The sequence below is a fragment of the Tursiops truncatus genome, chromosome X, assembly GCF_011762595.2.
Source record: "Tursiops truncatus isolate mTurTru1 chromosome X, mTurTru1.mat.Y, whole genome shotgun sequence".
In the NCBI taxonomy this organism is placed as follows: domain Eukaryota; kingdom Metazoa; phylum Chordata; class Mammalia; order Artiodactyla; family Delphinidae; genus Tursiops; species Tursiops truncatus.
The window spans coordinates 124,742,314-124,766,773 of record NC_047055.1 but is presented as its reverse complement, the minus strand read 5'-3'; the positions used below and the strand labels follow the sequence as shown (position 1 = coordinate 124,766,773).

At 42.8% G+C, this 24,460-nt stretch overlaps 1 long non-coding RNA gene and 1 other non-coding gene across 2 annotated transcripts in view; both read right to left on the bottom strand.

Moving 5' to 3' along the window:
* LOC117310137 (uncharacterized) overlaps positions 1–24,460 on the bottom strand; it is a 241,051-nt gene that overhangs the window by 95,396 nt on the left and 121,195 nt on the right. Inside the window, exons 2-3 of the long non-coding RNA XR_004524382.2 lie at positions 24,279–24,367; positions 21,264–21,391 (exon numbers count right to left, since the gene is read on the bottom strand). This is a non-coding gene — a long non-coding RNA (uncharacterized lncRNA). The remainder of the gene's footprint in view (positions 1–21,263; positions 21,392–24,278; positions 24,368–24,460) is intronic.
* LOC117310509 (U6 spliceosomal RNA) lies at positions 18,693–18,797 on the bottom strand. The gene has a single exon (XR_004524653.1). It is a non-coding gene; the product is annotated as a U6 spliceosomal RNA (small nuclear RNA).

The window sequence follows — 24,460 nt, the reverse complement described above, 5'->3', positions numbered from 1 at the left end:
TACAGTCCATGCCTGTCTGTCGTTTTTCCCTTGAGGGCTTGTCAGAGAATGTGGACAGTCTTTGAATATGCCAAAGTCAGAAACCTCCTAATCTGCAGCCTCAAGGATTGGGATTTTATGGGCAAAATTTCATTTCCAAGAATATCTATTCTGCCTGAGTAATTTTCTGTGGAGAATCTCAAGCTACAGAAACATAGTGTATCAATTGATCGTTTGCCTAAAATCAAGTGGAAACACTCAAAGTTCCCCCTTGTATGAGTATGAGTGACTCTGCAAAGTGTCTGAATTGTACCTAATATCAAAATGTGAACTGTTTTTTTTTTTTTTTTGCGGTACGCGGGTCTCTCACTGTTGTGGCCTCTCCCGCTGCGGAGCACAGGCTCCGGACGCGCAGGCTCAGCGGCCATGGCTCACGGGCCCAGCCGCTCTGCAGCATGTGGGATCTTCCCGGACCGGGGCACGAACCTGTGTCCCCTGCATTGGCAGGCGGACTCTCAACCACTGCGCCACCAGGAAAGCCCTGTGAACTGTTTCAAATCAATTCTTCCATCGTAGTCAGAATTATGTCCGACTAATGGATTTCCACGAGAATTCTAGGAATTAATAATTTAACCTACAAAATCACTTTTACATACCACTTTTTAAATTTTAAATTTCACTTAATGTTAAAATGAGTGAGACATCCAGATAATTCAAAACCCATGAATGTTTCTTTTGATATTTCATGCTCATACTTTTGTTTTCTCCAGGTAAGATTTTTATGCACCCATCCAGTGTTTCCTTTATGCAAATGAAAGATGAATATATAATCCTTTTAACCCCTTTCCAACACAAAAGTTACTTTTCTACATACATTAATTTGCACCATATTTTTTCACCTACTATATCCTAAAGAATTTTTATATACTTAGCAGGATTTTACCTGCTAGTTTTCAAAGTTTTTAATCTGTCCAGTCCTACTCCGCTGAAAATCATTTACCCTGCACATCAACATCCATGGCTTTACCTGCCCTGGGCATGTACTTTGCATTTCTTTCACCTAAAACAGGTTTCGTTACCCTTAAAGACCAACAAAGCTAGGCTATGCATTGCCTCTTACTACCTTCAGAAAGTTTTGCAAGAGATAAACTCCATGAGCACTTAAAAGCCAATCTGAAACATACCTGGTCGTAGTCCCAAATCTAAGATGCATTCCAAACAACAAGAACAATATGATTTCAAGGCTCTCTGACATTAGAGAATCACAAGCCAAAATTTATGTCTGCAACACTCAAGATCCGAAATCAACAATCTCAAGAATATTCAAGGTGCCATTGCATCAATTTTTCCCTGGGAAAGGTGACAGGGTAACAGAAGATTGATTTTCTTCTACCAATTCAGCATAAAACTGAAAAAACAAACAAAGGTCATCAGGGAGCTCTAGGGTACGTGTTGATCGTTCTGGAAAGTTTAAGGAAGCAATAAGTCATGACTGACTATTATAAAATCACGGCATTGGAGACACATATTTTCTTGCTCATGTATTCCAGAATTCCAAAACCAGGACACGTTCCTGAAAACTGGAAGGTGATAGTTTTATGACAAAAGGACTCACTGTTTACACACCAGGCAGGGAGGATGTAGAACTCATTTCTGGAAGGGTCTAGAACAGATGGAGAGTATAAGTAGGCATAGAAGGACCGTGATAAAATCAGAGAGCATGAATCACAAGGAACGTAGAAAAACAGTGATGATTTATATGTCTATCTACAGACACAACATTACATAGGATGTTTGCTTCATCTAAGCAACAGTCTTTACACCACTGTCCAAGATGGAGCGCCCGATGTCTTGTGTAGTTGGTCTGAACTAGTACCCTGTGTACTAGGTTCTCATCCAAGGTGTTCATTTCCCTTCAAAGACTGGAGACCCCTCTGTCCCCATCACTGGACCAGGGCTGTGGCTTTGCCTATATTCTTGGCAGTAGGTTGGTAAACAGCTCATCTCAGAACTCGGCCAACCTTGGTAGTCCAAGCAAGTACGGCTGGACCAAGGGAGGCAGCTAATGGATGCAATGAGCCTGTAGGTGAGAATGTGGATTCAGAAGGTACAGCTGCCCCAGTCACGGAATCATCCCCAGGAGAAAGAGTTTATTGGGGACAGGATGCTGGAAATTGGTATAAATAGTTTATCGGAGAAAGATAATGGAAGGATTTGATATAGTGTATTGGGGACAGGATGATGGAAGTTGGTACAAAGAGTTTATTGAGACTAGTGTGATGGAAGATGGTGCAAATATTTTTTAGGTACAGGGCAAAGGAAGTTACTATAATTTGTATAAAACATTTTATTGGGAGTAGGATGAAGGAAATTGATATAGTTTACTGGGGACAGGACGATGGGTGTGGTGCACATATTAATTTCTTAGAGATCTCACCCATGTTTGCTTCTACAGCTAACGCTTGTTCCTAGTAGCTTGTCCCCTTGTGCGTTTTGTAATTTGGGTTTGTGTACTTATGCTAACGTGTGCTTTATCTGTGAGAAGCTTTCTGCTCATTTTGAGCATACATCCATCTAAGGAAGAGTCACTTTCTAGGTGCCAGGCACCCTGTGTCCTCACAACACTAGGGCATTTTAAGGTAATCATGTTATTATTGTCTTGGGTCTTCTTAAATCATGCAAGGAATGTAAGGTCTAACCTCCCAAACTCTGCAACAACAGTTCTATAGTTACAAAGTCTTGGAGGAAACATTTTTCCAACCTGGATTTCAGATCAGAAGAGTAATTTTCTTCTTCTTCTTTTTTTAAATATTTATTTATTTATTATTTATTTGGTTGTGCCGGGTCTTAGTTGTGGCAGGTGGCCTCCTTAGTTGAAGCTCGAGGGCTCCTTAGTTGCAGCATGCGGGCTCCTTAGTTGTGGCATGCAAACTCTTAGTTGCAGCATGCATGTGGGATCTAGTCCCCTGATCAGGGATCGAACCCAGGCCCCCTGCATTGGGAGCACAGAGTCTTAACCACTGCGCCACCAGGGAAGTCCCCTGCGTATATTTTCTTCTTACTTCCTTGTTTTAGCAGGTGGGTTTTTCTTTTCTAGTGCAATGTTTGACTGGCAGAAGAGCCTTCTGAGTTCCTGGCTGCAAAAGGGGATCTCAATTTCTACTCCATCCTTGGTATAAGACCAAGGTCTTGTGTATTCCCTTTGTTACAAGTGGAAATGTCTAATCCCCTCAAAGAAGTTTTGAGTCCTCTGAACACTCTTATTCCCTGTCCTGTTACATTTCTCTCCCTGGCAATTAATTACTTCCACTTCCTTATAATCTGCTGTGTTTTTTTTTTAAACATCTTTATTGGAGTATAATTGCTTTACAGTGATGTGTTAGTTTCTGTTTTATAACAAAGTGATCAGTTATACATATACATATGTTCCCATATCTCCTCCCTCTTGCGTCTCCCTCCCTCCCACCCTCCCTATCCCACCCCTCTAGGTGGTCACAAAGCACCGAGCTGATCTCCCTGTGCTATGTGGCTGCTGTGTGTTTTAAAGAACGTTTGCCACGCCTTACCCAGAATTTTTATGTATTCTCCAGTGGGAATGTTGCTTTGGTAGAAACAGTCTGCCATATCGGTAGCAACGAAAATCCTACACTTCTTCCTGTCCGTGCATCCTGCCTTTACTTCTCCTCCTCACGTTCTTGAGTGAAGGACGCCAGCGGCCTCCCAATGAACTTCACTGACTACAGACTTTTTCTTATTTCTGTCTACTGGCAATGACCTCTGACCTGAATTTTATTGAAGTTTTATTGACGTGCCAATACCCTGCTCCAAACCTTATTATGCTCTTCCATTGTCCAATTATAGAACCAAATTTTGAGATGTCTATTTCAGTTTTTATGACTCTACCTGGACAAACTCATGTTGACTGCGTCTCCATGACTGGGCTCTTTTTTCATCCGTCTGATTTAAGGGAGGTCTCTCAAAACATTCCCTTCTCGTTCTCAGTGCCGTTGGTCATTTTATCCTTTTCTTCGGTGAAACAACTTCTCTCCTTCTTTATTTCGGAGGTAAATCCAAATCATTCTGCGGGTCCACCCTTGTTTATGAGGCTTTTCACTCATCAAGGTAGCTCTGATCCCAATAATACCCTGAAGCATTTCTTGTAATTGCTCCGAAGGAACAGGTAAACACTGAGACTTTTACTGTTCCTTGTTTTATGGGCATTTACCTCATGCCCCCAATTAGTTTTAATTGTAACAAAGATTTTAAACAATGGTCCGTTCATCACAAAGTGCCTATCCGAACATTCATTGTACTTAACAGAAGAGCCACAGAAGGCATGCTTGAAGAATGGTCTATGTAAAGTAGTTGTAAACTAATGTCTAATTATCTCTTTTTCTGAGAATGGAGAACACGGCATTTCTTCAATTAATTAGGATACTGCCTGCTAGGGTTGGGCACCACTGAGTTCACAGTAGACCCATCGCTTAACATGCAGCATGGTGGGCGGGGGAGGTAAAGCATTCTCCATGCTCCCGGATCTTTAGGTCCATTCTTCTCTCCAAGACCATGAGCTCGTCCAGCAGATGCACCGTGTCTCCATGTGCTGTATCCTAAACAGAAGCAGATGACACCGTATCCAAGCTAAACTTCTCTGCCATTTGGTGCCATTGAAGAAAATGTCCAAATAAACGGGGAACAGCAAATCCTTGATGTTTCGGAAATCTAGAAGGTAGCTGGGCTACTTCTCTTTCAATTAATCCTCATTAAGTTAATTCTTCAGAATGGGCTTGATGAGAACTTGGGCAGGAGACGCTGTGGGATTTTTTTTTTTCTGATGAGTAATTAGAGTTCACTCTTCCCTGATGCTGAAAGACAGTGGATCCACACACTTCAAGGATCATGAAACACAGAACAGTATCCACATCCTATATTGCAACTTATGGATTCTAAAGAAGACTCATTTGGGTTGATGGAGGGCAAAAAGGAATTACTTAAGCTGATGAGAACCAAAGAATAGGAAAAAAACGTAAGCAATCTATATTCCTTCAGGAAGGTGAATATACATAACTAACAAAGTTCCCTGGTTCTATTCCCTAAAACAGAGCCAAGAAAATAATGCATGATTTGACTTTTATAACAAGAAGTTATTTAATCCATGCCATTTCTCAGAATCTCTTTGGTCTAAAGGTTACCAACTTCTACCAGCAGAAATCGAAGATCATATTTGCTTCTCAGCAAGACAGACTGTGCAACACCAAGATGCTGAAATATCACCATTTTGGTAGGTTGGGTGCATTGGGGACCCTAGGAGAACACAGAGGAAGAAAATGATTGATCTTAACACACTGTTGGTGGGCGAGGTTGCAATCCCAGTGGCATGTGAGGCAAGCAGACATGGTAACCACAGACGTCATGAATAGCCCCGTGCAGGAAAGTGGCATGGCCATTGTTTGCAGGGGACTCCAGGAAGTTTCTTTTGTTGGAGCAAAACTGTTTTTCAATATTGAAGGCAAAAGACATCTCTGGTAACGAAAACCCTTTCAATCAACGCTTAGTAAATGTGAAGGAGATGGACTCACGTACCGAGTCAAAGAAAAGAAGAATGTTCTAGGTTGGAGGAACATTTCAATGACGTCAAGAACAAAACAAATTTCATGAAAGAGGAGTAAAGTATGCCTGTCTTGTTAAAGGCAGGACTTAAAAAAAAAATTAAATCTCTCACTACAAGGCAATTTTCCTAAAACCTCTCCACATGGGTCTACCTAAATTTTGAGAAGAGTTGTTCTAAACCTTAAGAGACAAAAATCTCCCACGTATAGACAGTACTGTACATATTGCTTGCATATTGTTACATAACAAATATTTGAAATACACCTCTTATTCTCACATTGATATATTAATTCATATTAATAACTAATGATAACGATATTGATGGCTAACTTTAAATAGTGTTTACTAGGTGTCAGGCACAAATGTTTTACACACAAAATAGTAACTCACTAAATTCTCAAAAGCTCTAAGAGGTAAGTCGTTTTTTATCATCATTCTATGGATCAGGAAACTGAGGCACAAAGGTAAAGGAATTGCCCAAGACGGCAAAGGTTATAAATGATGACATATGAAACCACCACTCTTACTCATTATGCTGTAACTTATTATTTAATAATAACAGTAAATTCCCTAATTACAGTATAAACAAGAAATAAATGGAAAGTAATATGTGATAATACAGTACGTATTTTCACCATATGACATAGTGAAGCGGTCCAAAGCTTTGGGGGTTAAACTGCTTGTGTCAGTGACTCAACTACCATGAGCAGTGTTGGAATTCTTCTAAAATTGTTAACGACTCTTGGTAAGTTTCCAAACTACAATTCTCCCTCTAATTACTTGGCAGCTGTGCTCTTGGAAAATTCAGTGCCTATTGTAACTGTGCAAAAAAAAAAAAAAAAATACGCCTTGAATCTAGATATAAAATGCAGTTAGGTTCTAGGTTCAGATAATTACGGAGAGCTTTTTTATGTAAACAGATACTTAGAGGGATATTTCAAAGTTGTGCGGGAAATGGTACAATTCTTTTTTGCCTTTTTTAAATTACGTTCTGTTTCAATGTTATGGACACTGCAGAACGTTTTATCGTTCCTGGCTGCCGCCTGCTAAATGACAGTAGTGACACTAAATTATCGTAACAACAGTAGTAACAATAAAATGCCGTAACCGTCTTTGAAGAGCTACCGTCCTCAGGAATCGATGGGTAGAATTCAGGATGGCCTGAACTCTGCAGTTCTAGGCAAAACGTTGAGTGTTGCTGCATTCTTCTTGGGGAGCTATCAGTAACTTTCAGCAAATTCTCAAATCGTAATTAACATCTATTCCCCCAAAAGTTAAGAACCGTTGATCTTGGGTACTCCACGATATTCTACTTTTTCCAGTCCCTTTTCCATCTGGTAACCATTCTTTCCGGTTTGCAGAGGACACTCTGCAAGTTAAAAACTTGCATGATTTTGACTGTTGCCTCAGCATCCTTCTCAATTTAACATCCATCATAGACTTTGTTTTTTCTTTTTTTTTTGGCCGCACCGTGGCATGTGGGATCTTGAGTTTCCTGACCAGGGACTGAACCCACACTCTCTGCAGTGGAAGCACGGAGTCTTCGCCGCCGGACCACCGCGGAAGTCTCTAGTACAGACTTCTCATTTCCAGGAAACGATGCCAAACACTGCCCATAGCTGCATTAAAATGAGCTATAGGACAGCGGGGGTTGAGCACCACCCTGAAGTTCCCAGATTCTGCCGTGGCTTTTCTGCTGGTTCTACGTGCAATACAGAGGTGATCTGCAGAGTCATCGCTTAAACATACCGTTACATTTGAGGGGCAAGCTGCAGAACCTCTTTCCCCAACCCTTTCCAGGTGCAAAGTCATGAGCATCTCCTTTGAAGGGCAGTATGCAGGGTCCTGGCTAATAATGCAACTTGTGTTGGGGCAGAAGCTGGTGCTGTGGACTCTTTCTGGTCTCCAATGATGGTGTCCAGTAGTACTGGCTACTTGGTATACCAGTTGAGCCATGGCTGCTGCCAGGACCCAGACTATACGTGAAGCCATCAGGGCCAGGTTCAGGGTAGCAACAGGACATTATCGCGAATATGGCAAATGTGTGCTGGAGAAAGGAAGGCTCAACAGTACTGTCTTAGTGCATACAAATATTCTGTGAATTCCTGTGATGGGAGTTTCGCCATTAATGCTATAGTATAAATCCGCTGTTATTTATTTGTGTTTGCCCATTCTGATAGATACGTACTGTCCATTTCACGGTTAGGGTCTTCAGCTACCTGTCCAGATTTTGTCGCTGCATTCAGTGGGGGTTACTACGTACTGTTCCCATGTGTTACAGGCGAAATGAAGTCATTAGGGTGGGCCCTGATCCCACAGGACTAGTGTCCTTATAAGGAGAGGAGATTAGGACACAGATACACAAGGAGGGATGACCATGTGAGGACACAGGGAGGAGACGGCCATCTACACACCAAGGAGAGAGGCCTCAGAGGGACCAGCCCTGCCCACACCTTGTTCTTAGACATTCAACCTCCAGATCGTGAGAAAATAGATTTCTATTTTATTAAGCCACCCAGTTTGTGGTACTTTATTATGGCAACCCAAGCAGGCTAATCCACCATTTTATTGAGAACTAAAATGATAGAAACATATATATGTGTGTGTGTGTGTGTGTGTGTGTGTGTGTATATATATATATATATACACACACACATATATATATAATTTATTTTTCCTTGTGATGAGGACCCTTAGAATTACTCTCTGTTAAGAAATATTTTTAATGATATGTGTGTGAGCAGAAATCCTTTTTAAGAGACTATATAGCTCCATCAATTCAATAAAATTTATTTCGCGGTCAATAATTTTTTAAACAATTAATCATCAAATTTATAAATTTATGCTTTTGTTTTTGTGTCCCCATTTCTCTCAAGAGACCTAGCGGAATGGTGAAATTATATAGTCACCTTATTCAAATTCCTGTGAACCCAGACACTCCCGAATTCTCATTCCTTTCCTCCTCATTTCTCTCCTTTAAACGGTTCGTCGTTTACAGAGAATATCAAACACCATTCTCTGACAGTCCCCTCGTGGGCGGCCTTCCCATAATGGCATTAACCATCGATTAAAATCTTAAAACGTGGCCTTAATGTTTCACAATATTAACAGAGTCTTTAATCCCTTCTGGAAAGTTAAATCCGTATTTCTTCCTGGTGGACTGTGTGACAGCTATCGAACCAGCTCCCCAGTAGCCAGGCTCCTGGGGTTCCTCCCCGGGCATCCCTGTGGGTCCTGTCAACCCTAATAAATGAATCCCGGCTGAGAGGGATGAATCATACGACCAACTGGAAGACGGTTTTGGGTGGACGGTGACCTGTTTACACACTGTTCCCTCCCAGGGTCGATGGAGGAAGGTACTCAACACAAAGGAGTGAAATTTCAGAGTTGTGATCCGCAGTAGGATTCTGTGCATGGAGACTTTGAAGGAGAGATCACAGCTACCCTAGAGAGAGTTTCCCTCGTGCAGCGACCATTCACGTCCACCCTAAAACGTGCTGGGGTGGGAGCCCGAGGAAGGCTGGAGGCCAGGACCTGGGGCAAGGAGACGATCTCCAAACCATCTATGTGACCTTGGGTAATGCCTTGAGCATCAGAGCCTTGGTTTCATCGACTTGTCTGTAAAAAGAATTATAGACACCCTACCTATGTCCTAGTGTCAGAATGAAATAAAGACGTAGGCATAAAAGTGTTAAGTCCATTATGGAACATTATACAGTGATAAAGCTGAAAGACTCCCTCCTAATAATAATTACTAAATGATGACTTTTTGAGAATGGAAGCGGGGTGTTCTAAATTCTGCCTTGTCCTTTACGTCTGGGATCCAGTATTATTATCGTACATTTTTCATGCATTCTCATGGTGATTGCGTTAGTCCTCCTCTGTAACTGTTAATATGCGGGCAGGCTTCCAAACTCCTCCAAATGCATGCGTTTAGGATAACCATAAATCAACAGATTTTTACTGAAATAATGAGTTCTAATTATGAATATGAAATGGATTAAAAGACAAGACATGTCTACCCAGCAGTTGACCAGATTAGTGAAAAAAATAGAACCTTATGGATACTCATTCTCATGATTTATTGCAAGGATACATAAATCTGTGCTCTAGAGTCTGAACTATATATTTTGCACTTGATTTATAAAACCTGCTAATAAATCCAGTTCGGCTTCTCATTGAGAAATCATTATTCTAAGCGTCAACTCCAGCTAAGTACGGGGACTTATAAGCCTGGAAGATACATGCACAAAAGGAACCCCAGGGTTTGAAACTGGACCCATGAATCTTGAAAAAAAAAAAAACAATAAACTTTTTTAAACAAATCCTTACCTTACAGTTGGGATATAAGCGAAAGATTCAGAAACCATGACCTTAAATATATACAACGATGGCCAGCATAAGCCATCCCCTAATCTGAACTGAACACGGGAGAATTTCCGAGTGGCAAGTATTAGGAATCACAGCGGGAGAAGTATTATTTTAAATGAACGTTTAAAGAGATGTCTACTTGCAGGAGTCAGTAGGGGGGTCGATGCTGTTTTGACCCCTTGCCCACATCTTCACAGGGCAGATGGAGATCTCTTCCAGCCGTTGGAACTGGGTGCTATTAACAGGTCACAGCTGCTCTCCTCTGTAGAGCACTGCCCTTGGTGGAGAATAAGTTGCCCTGCCTGGAAAGTTGCCCCCTACCTACCCACCCTGAAGACCCCACAGCCAAAGACCTCCTGGCGTGGGGGCTACAAACGGTGGTCCTTCTCGCTTCAAAGCCGGATGGTACAATCTGTGCTCCAGGGGCCCTGCCCCCATGACATCAGACGAAGGCTCTATCTTACCAGAGGCTGCTCCTTTCTCTTTTCTCTGCACCTTCCTTGCTGGTTTTTCCCTCAGTGAATCAATGGCACTCAAATTCCTGTCTCAGGTTCTTCTTCTAGGGAACCCAACCAAAGACTCCAGCTATTTCCAATGATTCTTTACACGCGTACTGCCATTCCAGTTCACCTGGATAACCAACACCCATTTAAGATAAGCGAGATCACCTTTCAAGTTGCAACAAATTCTTTCTTTTCTAGTGAAGCTCCTCGGTCAGAGTCTCAGCATCTGAACGTATCAAAAGGATCTTCTTGTTTTCCCATTTTGCGATTGCTCATACAAAATTCAGACGTGACTGTAAGTGCGATTATTATCCTAAAAAGGGATATTGATGTTTCATTTGGTTTCAGTAAATGAAGCGAAGTCTTGGTCATTTGAGCTTTACGTATCGGTGTCTGTTTTTTTTTTTTTTTTTTTTTTTGCGGTACGCGGGCCTCTCACTGTTGTGGCCTCTCCCGTTGCAGAGCCCAGGCTCCGGATGCACAGGCTCAGCGGCCATGGCTCACGGGCCCAGCCGCTCCGCGGCATGTGGGACCCTCCCGGACCGGGGCACGAACCCGAGTCCCCTGCATCGGCAGGCGGACTCTCAACCACTGCGCCACCAGGGAAGCCCTCAGTGTCTGTTTTAAGAAGGGTGAAGACATCTCCACCTGAAGAAGAGGCTGCAATGCGACACGGGCTTTCTGACTGCCAAAGCCCCTGTTCCCCATCACAACTTGGAAGCATCATTAAGAAGGTACATTAAGAGCACAACACGTTCTGAAATGAGCGCACAGCACTTTGGTCGCTAGCAAAACATTTCCCGTTACTTGGCCAGTGATGATGAATGTAGCTGTGGATGAGGATGCTAACAATGGGGCTTAAAATATTCACGACATCAACAACGTTCCATACAGGAGCTACTTAAACAGATCCAAGGCTACTGGTGACTCTCTTTGGCGATGAACTTAGAGGCATCTAACGTTTTTCCTTTGCAACATCTGTATCCCTAGCAAGAGAAACAAGATCTACAGAGCACCTTCTGTCATCCTCTTTTGGCTCTGAGGTGCACGTGCACCTATTATACAGAGATTTGCTTCCGTACATATAAGAGCAGGAATGGATGTTGAATCTACAGGGTGAGGATGAATCTTGAAGGCTAAGTTCAACATGGCGGATTTCTGTGGACATCTGTATCCTCTTGAGGCGCCGTCTTGCTCTTGGGGAGAAGTGGAAACCAGTGGTGACTTCTGACAGCACATGCTGGCTGGGGGAGGATCTCTGGACCACACTGCCTAGAATCAAAACACTGCTTGCACTCAGCACCTCTTACTTGGTACGGATGCCTCTCTGGGCATCGGTGCTCACTGTAAAAACGGGTGTTAAGAGTAACTTCTGGCTCATGGCTGTTGTAAAGATTAAATTGTGAAGTTGGCAAATGTAGCGTACTTAGAAAGCTACGTGATGTGAAACACTCTAAATTCTGTGCAAAAATAGTAATCAGTATACTAATTATTATATATGCATTATTGTGTACTATATTCCATATACATGTACACTTATACATATTACATGTAATTATACCTTATATATTATAATTATAAACATACTATGTAATTATAAATTATATAGCATGTTATATATTGTAACTATACATTATATGTAACATAATATATAATTACAATATAATTAGCAATTTGTTAATATACAATATAAAATATATACAATATAGTAACATAATATATGAAATATAAAATAATATAAAGTATATAATAAATGTACGTATATAAAAAGAGGCAAAGAAGAGATATATAGACATATGTGTACCTGTGCGTTGTATGTATATAAACAGTACATGCAGTTAACAAGTCTCTTGCATTCTTCGTTTTCAAACAATGATGACCTGACAAGGGCCTGTATGAGCTGGTACCATTTCTAGGCTCCTTGTCACAGGACATCTGTGTTCTCCTCTCACACATACTCCCTGAAACATCCAATTTTATACTCCTTTACACTGTATGAAGCATTAGATATGTTCATCACTCCACTGTCAAGATTACTCTACTCAGAGAAAGGAAGAGAAAGTCCAGACTAGAACATGTGATCGTGGGAAAGAAGTGACTTAGTAAGAATAGAAAGATACCATGGACAAGGATGTAGGTTTGTTAAATTCATGGATAATGGATACTTACACTCCTGTAACTGATGCTAGGAATGAAATCAGTGCAACTCAACTGCCACGACCGAATCTCTTTATCTAAGTACATGAGCATATGCCCACGTGTCTGAACATATGTCCAAGATTCCCAGGGGCCTTAGTCCTTAAAAAAAAAACTTTACATTTTCAAATGGGAAGATCTCTACTATTTATTGCTTGATAGAGTGTTTGCTGATATATAAAAATGACATTTAAACAGAAAAAAACCATGAAATGAATGAAACAGGAAAATAGGGAATTATTAATTGGATATTTCTCATTGCAGTTGAAACTTAGGAGAAACTATGTCACACGAGGAAAATAATGCATGCAATTTTCCTCCTGTCCTAAAAATATGGTTTTGAAAAGATAACTTGAGCTGTTTGATATTTCTGGAATGTAGCCTTGTATGTGCAGGGAGGGGGTGAAAAGAGTTCTGACGTGGGTGGAGGAAAGAATGGTGTGATCAGTTTTGCCATAACTCCTTCATGCCTTATTTACTTATTTATTTATTTGGTTGCACCGGGTCTTAGTGACGGCAGCCAGGCTCCTTAGTTGTGGCTCACCAGCTCCTTGGTTGTGGCATGTGGGCTCCTTAGTTGCAGCTGGCGGGCTCCTTAGTTGTGACATGCGAACTCTTAGTTGTGGCATGCATATGGGATCTAGTTCCCTAACCAGGGATCGAACCCAGGCCCCCTGCATTGGGAGCACGGAGTCTTAAACACTGTGCCACCAGGAAGTCCCTCATGCCTTCTTTATGTTGGTTTTTAAAACATAATAGCACATTAGAGAAGTATTGTATTTTGAAGTCCCCTGTGTACCTGCCCTCAATTTCATTTCCCTTCTTCTCTTCCCAGCAAACTCAATTTGGTTTTCACAGTGTCCTGGATCCCTGAATTGTCTTATCATTCTAATACATATGTGTCTACCTTTCTATCAGTATTTATCTATTCATTTTTGTTTCTTTCTTTCCTTCCATGTATCTATCCACCTACCATCTATCTAATCTATCATCTATTTATATCTATCTATCCATCCATCCATCTCTCCTTCCTTCTTTCCTTCCTTCCTCCCTTCCATATATCTACCCATCTATCTATCATCTATCTCAATCATCTATCTCATCTATCATCTAGTTCTTTTTTTTTTTGCGCTACGCGGGCCTCTCACTGCCATGGCCTCTCTCGTTGCAGAGCACAGGCTCCGGACGCAAAGGCTCAGCTGCTATGGCTCACGGGCCCAGCCGCCCCGCGGCATGTGGGATCCTCCCGGACCGGGGCACAAACCCGCATCCCCTGCACCGGCAGGCGGACTCTCAACCACTGCGCCACCAGGGAAGCCCCTATCGTCTAGTTCTATCTATCTGATCTACCTACCTACCTACATCTATCCATCCATCATGTACATGTCTATCCAACCACCTTCCTTCCTTCCTTCTCTTTTCTTTCTTCCTGTTTCTCTCCTTCCCTATATCTATCCATCTACCTGTCATCTATCTATCATCTATCTCAATCATCTATCTCATCTCTCATCTATATGTCTCAACATACCTACCTACATCTATCCATCATCTATCTATCTACCACCTATCTATTCATTTTTAAAACGTAAGCAAATGGTATCATGCTGAAGGTCACTTCTTTTATTCATCATTCAACTTGAGACTCATTAAACTGATACCTATAACTACAGTTTATTTATTTTACTTATAATTATTCCATCATGGGTAGTTTCTAATTTTTCATTATGACGAGCAAGTTACTGTGAACATTCTTGTCCATACTCTGTGCACATGACCTGAGCTTCTGTGGAGTAGACAGCTGGCTGGAGAGCTGAGTGCATCTTCAACTCAACTGATGCTTCGAGAAGTCTTCCCAAAGTGGTTTGGTCAGTCCACACGCCCTGTAACAGTATGGAGATCCATTTCTGCTTCACGATTTCCTCGGTGCTTGAGACTATCTGACTTAAATTTCTGCCCAACTTGAGGGAGTCTTATTCATGTTTTAACTTGAGTTTCCCTGTCCATAGTAATGCACATGGAATGTTCCTGCCATTCAGGTTTTTGTCTTCTGAGTGCTATGCATTTCCTGTTTTCTGTGGAGGTTTTTTCCCTCTTCTTTTTGATCTGTCGTTATCTGTGCGTGCGTGTACTTTTATAAACTCTTACAAACACGTATATTAATTTACTGTCATTTTAAGCTTTAGGTATGTGAAGACTGTCGTCAGCATTAGAATGCAAGTTTCACCAGATTATTATGGATTTTTAGCGGGATGTTTTTAGGATGATGGGATGTCCCTAGCCTCTATTCCCTGCTTTGGTCTTCAAGTCAATTGTGTGTCACAGACATGTAATATACGTATATTCTTATATATATGAGTGTATTATAATATATCCTTGACAGTCATCATAAACATTTGGGGTGAACAGTCTTCACAGATTCTTGGCTTTTCTCTTTGTTGATGGTAGATTTTATTTTTAGAACTATGAATCATCTGCATATTCAAATTAACCAATTAAAATAATTGGTTCTTTCTGTGTCTTAAGTTCAGGAAAGACTATCCCTTCACGATGCCGTTAAACTCTAGCTGTTTCATATCTTTCCTACATAGCATGCCTAGTAAGGCTTTTCCTATGACATGAGGACAAAAATGGGACGACCGTTTAAGAAGATGCCGACATTAAGAGCACGTTATGCCGTTGCTCTGGACTGAGCGCATGTGGCTATTACTGGAAGCAACTGCTCCAGAAACACCAAGCTCACCATGATCACATTACACAGATAGATCAGGGTATGTTTCCAAAGTACTTTTAAATCGTTTGTATTTGTTATTACCCTGTGCCCTAGTTTTTTTAATTGGAAAGCATTCCCTCTCAGTACTGAATTCCTCATCAAATCCCCAGACTACACTGTGACATCCATCCCCACCTTTTTTTTTTTTTTTTTTACAGGAAGTAGACACCATTTGAAGGAGGAATGTGTGCATCTTAATTACGTTGTTCATCTTTGCACAACTAGGAACCCATCACTGGATTTTAGAAAAATAAATTCTCCCCAACCTTGTTCTAAAGGTTTCTAAATTGGGGTTATTGTAGTCTATAATTCTATGCCTTGTGAAACAAGCTTTACAAAATTCCCTTGGCTAACCTTGAGTAATAAGACAGTCACAAAAGGACACAGTGGTATGATTCCATTTATACGAGGTGCCAAAAATAGTCAAAATCATAGAGGCAGAAAGTAGAACGGTGGGTGCCGGGGCCTGGGAGGGAGAATGGGGAGGTAGTGTTTCATGGGGCCCGAGTTTCAGTTGAGTGAGATGAGAGTTCTGGAGATGGATGGTGGGGATGCTTGCACAACAGTGGGAATGTACTTAATGCCACCGAACCGTACACTTCAAAACAGTTACAATGGTTAACTTGTATGTTAGGTGTATTTTACCGCAATTTGAAATATTTTAACTCCCTTTAAAACTGATCAGCGCACTCTCATTGTACAAAGATAGCATAGGTGAGCAAAAGAAGAAATGATATCGCCTGAAGAAGTGATTTCCATTGGTCATTCCAGCATCCTCATGGTTTATGTTGGTCAAGTTTGTACGGGTCACACACAAAGAAGCAGGCCCTCGCTAAGATATTTTCCAAGAGCGTTTTCCTTACTGAAATATATTGCCCTGTAACACTGTGAACACTTAAGGTGTACAACATGTTCTTTTGATATATTTCTGTACTGTAATATGGTCGCCATTGTAACAATAGTTAGCACCTTCATCACATCCCATAATGATCATGTCTTTTCAAGATATTTTCTATGGAATAGTTACAGTGCTGCTATTTCAAGAAGTACAGACCAGGTAATGGGAATCGAGTCATTTGTGTGCTAATTTCTAAAAGCAGGAGTTGGAGAAAAGATAGGCATCATAGCGATGGTTACACCTGGCCAGAATCTTAGAGCTCTTCCGGTCCAATTTCAAACTCCTGGGTGTGGAGTAGAGGGGAAAACAGGTTAACAACCATACGAAGATCGCTGGTGGGTGAAGAGGCCGGAGATCCGGATCTTCCGACCTTGGGGTTAAAACTTGCTCCACCTTCAACGTCCAGAAACCAGTGATGCGTCTTCTGCCATGACCTTTACTGATCTCCCGTCTCCTGGCACTTTGATGAGATGACACTGGACATCTCGCCCATTATTTTTCTCTATAACATCAATTTTGAGGTTCTGCAGGGCAACTGTTTCCTGACCTACTTTTTCTTTTCTTTGATACTCAATACTTAATTTGACGATGTCGACTGTCTGACACATGAGGATGATTTCTGCAAGAAAAGTTTGGGCGTGCTTTGCTTGGGGCTTCCAAAAAATGCACAGGAGTGTCTGTGATATAAGATGTACCTGTTCAGCAATCTTTAAAACCTGCTACTCGGTAGAGGATCATCAATGCCAATCAGGGAAAGTCTAGCGTTCACACTGGAAACCTGGCCACACATCTTTTATCCTTGAAACTCCTTCTGAGGATTACGTGGTATTGTATATTGCTTGTTGTTTTTCTCTAAATCCTGTCTTGTCGAGGGCAATGTCAAGAAGACAGTGCACGGGGCTGCTTGGACATCATGCCCGTGCCAGCTGATCCCACAAATCATGTGCCTTTTATGAACATCTCAGACAAAAGATGATTCTGTCCTCATTGAGTTTAATCAAATCGGTTCCCACCCCAAAGCTCCCAATGGAAAAGCACTTAGAATGATAGTTGGGAGGCGGGGAGGCGGCTGAATCACACAAGGTAACGCAAGTGAAATGATTCCATAAGCTTTAACACGTGGCTTTCAGTGACTGTGATTATGGATGCTATCATTACAATTAAAATCACTACTAATGACATATTTTAGACCATTTTTGATACTTTAAAAATAGGTCTTAGCAAACTACAACCAGTGTGCCAAATCTGGCCAGCTGCTTGTATCTGTGTGTTTTAAGGGTTGGTGAGTTAAGAATGGTCTGAACATTTCCAAATGGTTACTTTTTTTTTTTTTTTTTTTTTTGCAGTATGTGGGTCTCACACTGTCGTGGCCTCTCCCATTGTGGAGCACAGGCTCCGGACGCGCAGGCTCAGCGGCCATGGCTCACGGGCCCAGCCGCTCCGCGGCATGTGGGATCCTCCCGGACCGGGGCACGAACCCGCGTCCCCTGCATCGGCAGGCGGACTCTCAACCACTGCGCCACCAGGGAAGCCCCAAATGGTTACATTTTAAATGGTTGTATATATGCCTGTGTTAATTGCCTCAACTTTGCATCTTGGTTCACCAAGTTGAATGTCTAAAATATTTACTTTTAAAATATTTAGGATTTTAAAATACTAAAATATTTACTTTAAGAAGAAGTTTGCAGAACACTGCCTTACATTTATACATATTTAATTCAAAATGGGCATCAAAGGATATTCTACAGAACCTGCAAGGAGCGGGATGAATATTACACCCAGGTCAAATATTATTTTGAGGGCTTCCCTGGTGGCGCAGTGGTTGAGAGTCCACCTGCCGATGCAGGGAACACGGGTTTGTGCCCCAGTCCGGGAAGATCCCACGTGCTGCGGAGCGGCTGGGCCCGTGAGCCATGGCCGCTGAGCCTGCGCATCTGGAGCCTATGCTCCGCAACGGGAGAGGCCACAACAGTGAGAGGCCCGCGTACAGCAAAAAAAAATAAAAATAAAAAAATAAAATAAAGTATTATTTTGAGCGTTTGTACAGTAGGGCCCATGTCATTGAAGGATTACAAAAGAAATCCCCAAATATGTGAACGTGCTTTTTCTCTAGAGTCTATAAAACACATTTTGTAACTTAAAGAGTTTCACTTTTGTTCTGCTCCAGAGATAATTTCTCAAATAATTACTAGTAAAGTGGTTTAGCTGCAGAGAAGTTAATCTTCTGGAGGAAACCATCTGTCATTCTCCTAATACTATTTACACAATTCTTATTAAGGTATCAGCCTAATAACTTTCCCCCTTTTTTTTTTTTTTTTTGCCTCTAAGCATTTATTTATTTTTTTGCATTCAGAATCTTTATTTAAAAAATACGGAACGCTTCACGAATTTGTGTGTCATCCTTGCGCAGGGGCCATGCTAATCTCCTCTGTATCCTTCCAATTTTAGCATATGCACTGCCGAAGTGAGCACCTAATAACTTTCTAAACAGGGTGACGGGTAACGGGAGGACGATTTCTAATCACGCAGGAGCCGTCTGCGTCCCCTGTGCGCTTTAAAGCACAGCTACGCATTCCTCAGAGTGCTTGCCGAGAAAGTTCCCTCTATTTCGGGGGCTCTGATTTTCAAACATTCACAGATGTCTGTTGCCGAAACATCTTCCCTCACCCAACACTTTAACCCCCTGAGAGAGTGTGCACAGACAATCATGAAAGGGTTTAAGCAAGACATCATTTCTAGAAAAGACACATATGTTTGGCTTCTAGGTAACACATGTGGCCAGTCTGAACTGAAATCTGTACGAACAGAGACTCCATGAAAGTTCATCACCCACAAAATTCTTTACTCCTTTGTACAGAACTGCTGCTTTACTGAACGTTAACAGCATTTTGATCTGAACTGATAATTGTTTCTATAGCGGTTGTTTATTCCAGGTATACTATGTCTTAGCACTGTGCTCTACATGCAGACATAACAACAACAACAAAACACCCCCACAAACAACCCAATCAAAATATGGGCAGAAGACCTAAATAGACATTTCTCCAAAGAAGAGATACAGATGGCCAAGAAGCACATGAAAGATGCTCAACATCGCTAATTATTAGAGAAATGCAAATCAAAACTACAACGAGGTAGCACCTCACACTGGTCAGAATGGCCATCGTTAAAAAGTCTACAAATAACAAATGCTGGAGAGGGTGTGGAGAAAAGGGAGCCCTCTTGCACTGTTGGTGGGAATGTAAGTTGGTGCAGCCACTATGGAGAACAGCATGGAGGTTCCTTAAAAAAAGTAAAAATAGAGCTACCATATGATCCAGCAATCCCACTCCTGGGCATATATCTGGAGAAAACCATGATTCAGAAAGATCCATGCGCCCCTATATTCACAGCAGCACTATTCACAATAGCCGAAACATGGAAGCAACCTAAATGTCCATCAACAGGTGAATGGATAAAGAAGCTGTGGTACATACATACAATGGAATATTACTCAGCCATAAAAAATGAAATATTGCCATTTGCAACAACATGGATGGACCTAGAGATGATCATACTAAGTGAAGCAAGTCAGAAAGAGAAAGACAAATGCCATAGGATATCACTTATATGTGGAAGCCAAAATAGGACACAAATGAACATATCTATGAAACAGAAACAGAATCACAGACATAGAGAACAGACTTCTGGTTGCCAAGGGGGTTGTGGGGTAGGGGAGGGAAGGACTGGGAGTTTGGGGTTAGTAGATGCAAACTATTCCATATACAATGGATAAGCAACAAGGTCCTACTGTAGAGCACAGGGAACTATATTCATTATCCTGTGATAAACCCTAATGGAAAAGAATATGAAAAAGAATATATATAACTGAGTCACTTTGCTTTACAGCAGTAATTAACACAACATTGTAAATCAACTATACTTCAATGAAAAAAAAAGAAATGTAAATGCAGACATGTAATTTCAGGGCTCACAGGAACCCCTATGATATAATGAGCGTCGTGTAATAGGAAGAGGTCCGTGTGAGAAGACCAAATTCTGTTTATCCGTTACTATCTGTGCCCCTATATGAGTCTGCTCATCTGTAAAGGAGAAAGTAAGAAAGAGGTGATGGTGGTACTAAAAATACCACGTAGTTTAAAGCCTAGACAAGTGCTGGAGGAATAAAAGGCACCGATGTATATAGGAAAGCCTTAAAGCTGGAGAAGGAGAAAGTGAAGGAGGTCTGAAAACCTACACAGAAGGGTGTGTCGGGAAGTGCAGCCCAGCTCAGCTCAGATGACACAGTCCAAACCACCCCGATGGGGACTGGATGCTCAGACGGTGAATCTGACGTGTCAGCCTGACGGGGCCACAGGTGCCCAGACAGCTGGTTAGACATTAACTCTGGCTGTGTCTGGGCAGGTGTTTCTGGAAGAGGTTAGCATGGGAATCAGTGGATGAGGTACAGCAGACGCCCTGACTCTAGTGTGGGTGGGTGTCACCCAATCCCTGGAGAGTCTGCGTGGAACCAAAGGCAGAGGAAGGTTGACTTTGCTCTCTTCCCAACTGCGTGAGCCGGGACGTCCGTCTTCTCCTGCACTGGGAGTTACAGCAACAATGTTCCTGGTTCTCTGGCCCTGGGGCACACCCATCTCTGGCTTCTGTCTAACCAAGTCACTGTCACTTCCCCAAAGATGCCCCGTGCTTCGTCACCTCCAGCCCCACCACTCCACTTTTAATCCCTGCATCAACTCCCCTATATATTCTGCCTCACCTTATGAAATCTCAAGGCTCCCCCATCCTTCAGAAAACCAGAAGTCCCATCCTGAAACGAAAGCTGTCCCCCTTCAAAGCATAAGAGGTCAGTCACCCATCCAAATCTTCATAAACGCTGTTAAAGTAATGAGCTCAGGGCTTTTGTATGCAACACCCAACACAGGATTTGAACTTTTACCTGCATCGTCCTTGAGCCTTTTAGTGTGTGTTCATCTCATCCTCGTGTGCTCCTTGCAGGTTCCTGCGTGGCAGGGTCCCTGGGTTCTGCTTCCTTGTACACCCCACCCTCTGCAAAGCCTTCCGCAGCTGAAAGGTACACAGTACGTGCCTGTCAACGGGCTGATTCATGTTGTGATGGATAAGACCCATTCCCTGGTAACCATTTAAGGGCGCTGAATCTCTCCTACTGTTAGCAGCCATTCAATAATAATACCCAATCAGCAGAGATCAGAATCTCACCCCTGGTATAAACATTTCTCTAAACGGCACTGTTTCTAGGTCTGCATGGCAGGCTCCTTAAGACAGGACCACCCAAAACTCAAGGGCACACAACGTGTGCCCTGAGTGTTAATTTTGTTTCGCTGCCGTGCTTTTCAGTAAAGCCTGTATTCTCACGTCTTGCTACTGCTGCAGGGCCCGAGAAATACCTCCCTTGGATGGGACGGCGATTTCCATGTTAGGCTGGGGCAACTGAACCGAGGGCAAGGTCATGGCCTGAACGCACTGTCTCATAAGAATTACAGAGTGGCTGTCAGCCTGGGCCTCCCACGTGTGAGAGGTGGTACTGAGCCACGGGGACCCACTTGGAGTTCCACAGACAGGGCATCCCCTCTCTTCCTACTCTGCTTGCGTACCTGCATCTCCATCCATTGGGAGCATCCCCCATGCACCTGTGCCCTTGTCCACCAGGCGTGAACTCAGATGCACCTGCTCCACGGATTCTGAGACAGGGCTGGGGAATGTCATACAGATTAATCCAATAGAAAAGGCTTATATATTGCAGGTTGTCACCCCTCCTGAGGCTTTTTAACGCCACTGGTTCCCCGTCATTTTCTTGTCGCTGTTGCTGCTTCCTTTTCAGTAACATTCACTTTTTGGAAGAGACCCACACACCTCTGTACCGGGTGGTGCACGTGGCAACGTATGTCATCATTTTACTTACACCCACCAGCCCTAATTTCGGGACCCCCTTAGCAGCCTGCTTCATCCTTAAGCCGTATGCGATGTGGCCAACTCTGCATTCCCTCTGTATTTATCAACCTATTTTACTTTTAACAATTTTAATTTTTAAACATGGCTGATTAGCCTTTTAAGATAATGGTGGATGTAATGGTGTGTAACTGAACATAAAGGTTAGAATATTTCCTTTCCAGTCCTCCCACCCACCCCCCCACCCGCCGGCCCCCAGGCTCCTTCTGGATGCATCAGTTATTCGGTAAGATTTCTTTTAGCTTCCGGCTTCCAAAGAAATGCCTATGGAAAGCAGAAATGGTGCCTGAGCAGAAACATCTAAAAAATTATTTTGGCATCTCACTAAATACCTAGAAATTGGGTCTAATCTAAAAATAATTCGGTCATAGTTTTTCTTTCTATCCTTTTGAGACCCCATCATTCTATAATCTTGAAGCCATGCTCACCAATAACAAAAGGAGTATTCTTTTTGGTGCCATTGTTCGGTCTGCTGAAATCATCCGTTTATTCAATCCATGTCTCAGGAATTACGCAGTGGTGGAAAGCAGCTACGATTTGGAGGCATGGTGTCTATTAAAAATTAAGCAAGCGTTCGCCCCTCTTGGTCACCAGTGACCTTTTTGTATCTAATCTTTTTCTCGGCACCTGTTAGCAGAGCAGACTCTCTTCACTTAACCACTCAAGGCTTTCCAGAAAAACCAGCTTGCCGTGGCCAAACTTCAATAGAACCCAGGCTGCTAGGAAAGCCCAGGGAGATCTGGGCTTCGTGCATTTCGGGCAAAGCTCTTACAGTGCACAGGTGCACACAAAGATGCTCCAAAGGGGGGCTTTCCTGAAGCTTGAAATTAACAACAAGCTCAGGAAAATTAACTGGTCACTCGACATTTAAGAAGAGATCTCGTGCAGATACCGATCTGTCAGCTGGTCTCCTTCAGAAAGTTATTGATCCAGCAGTTGTTTATTGATTTTTACACCACCCTGCTCTTAAAAAAGAAAAAAAAAACCCTGCAACTAACTTACTTTATCTCATATGCGAATAATACAATTGTAAGAAAAAGCAGGATGCTTCCCAGAATTCAAATCCTTCGCATTTGTCTTAGCGTTTCTTTGCTTTACAGTTGTGAAGGAAGCCTAGCTTACCTAGGAGAGGGGTCTGCACGTAGGGCTGCAGCCTCCCTCTGCCGTAGGTTTGGGATATGTACCACATGCAACAGACACAGAATTATGAAAACGGAACCCTGGGCTGTCAAACTGCATCACATCCATGGTGCTCTTGTACGTGCCTTACGAGTAATGCCTCTTCTTACCTTTCTCTGCTGCGCACAGAATTCTTATGTGGGATTCCCCACAAATACAAGTCTCAAGGGACTACAGGAAGTGGCAGTCTTTCCCAGAGGCAATCTGGAGTACTCCAATAGTGGTGCAGTTGCATTGGGTGGAGCTACCAACCTCAAGCCCCTGAACACATCTGCCCCAAGGCCAAGGGCCTCCCGTGGTCCTCTGTCCTCAAAACTGTGGCAGCCCATTGCCCCTGGAAACCCTGTTGGTGTCCAGACTTCACAACGGGGGGGTCTGCCTACTCTGGGGATCTTCTCCTGTTGGGAGGAGACGAATGGTCTGGTGAGCATGGAAGGTTTCCAACCGTCTCCACCAAGAGGAGCAAACACTAATAGGCACGTGCGCGTGAGAAGGCGTTCACCGAGACCGGCACGCGCGCATCCGAAGGGGCCCTCCTAGGCCGCAGAGCAAGATGCCTGATGAGATTTAAGAGAGTCCAGGAGGAGGCAGGGGTGACGGGATGCTGGGGAGGGTGGGAGTCCCCCGCCGTAATCAGAAATGTGCGAATGACATTTAAGCCCATGAAGGGTCCAGGGATCAAAGGGGCGACAGAAGCAAGGCCCGCGAGCAGGATTTGGGGTGCCAGATGTTTCCATCCAGCTTCAGGGCGGGGAGAAGTGGGGAGGGCACCCAACCCTACAGCCTTTTACGAACGCTAACGAACCTCAGTGGCACGGAGGACGAAGGGCTTCGGTAGCATCCCCCATCTTCCTCTTTAAAGGGGAGGACTGAGGACCACACAGCTCATCATCTCTGAAAGAGAAAGGAATTCCACGTTCAAGATGTAAATCAAAACCCCTTTAATCCCATTCATTCGCTCCTCTATGCAGAGGACCCTAGCTCTGG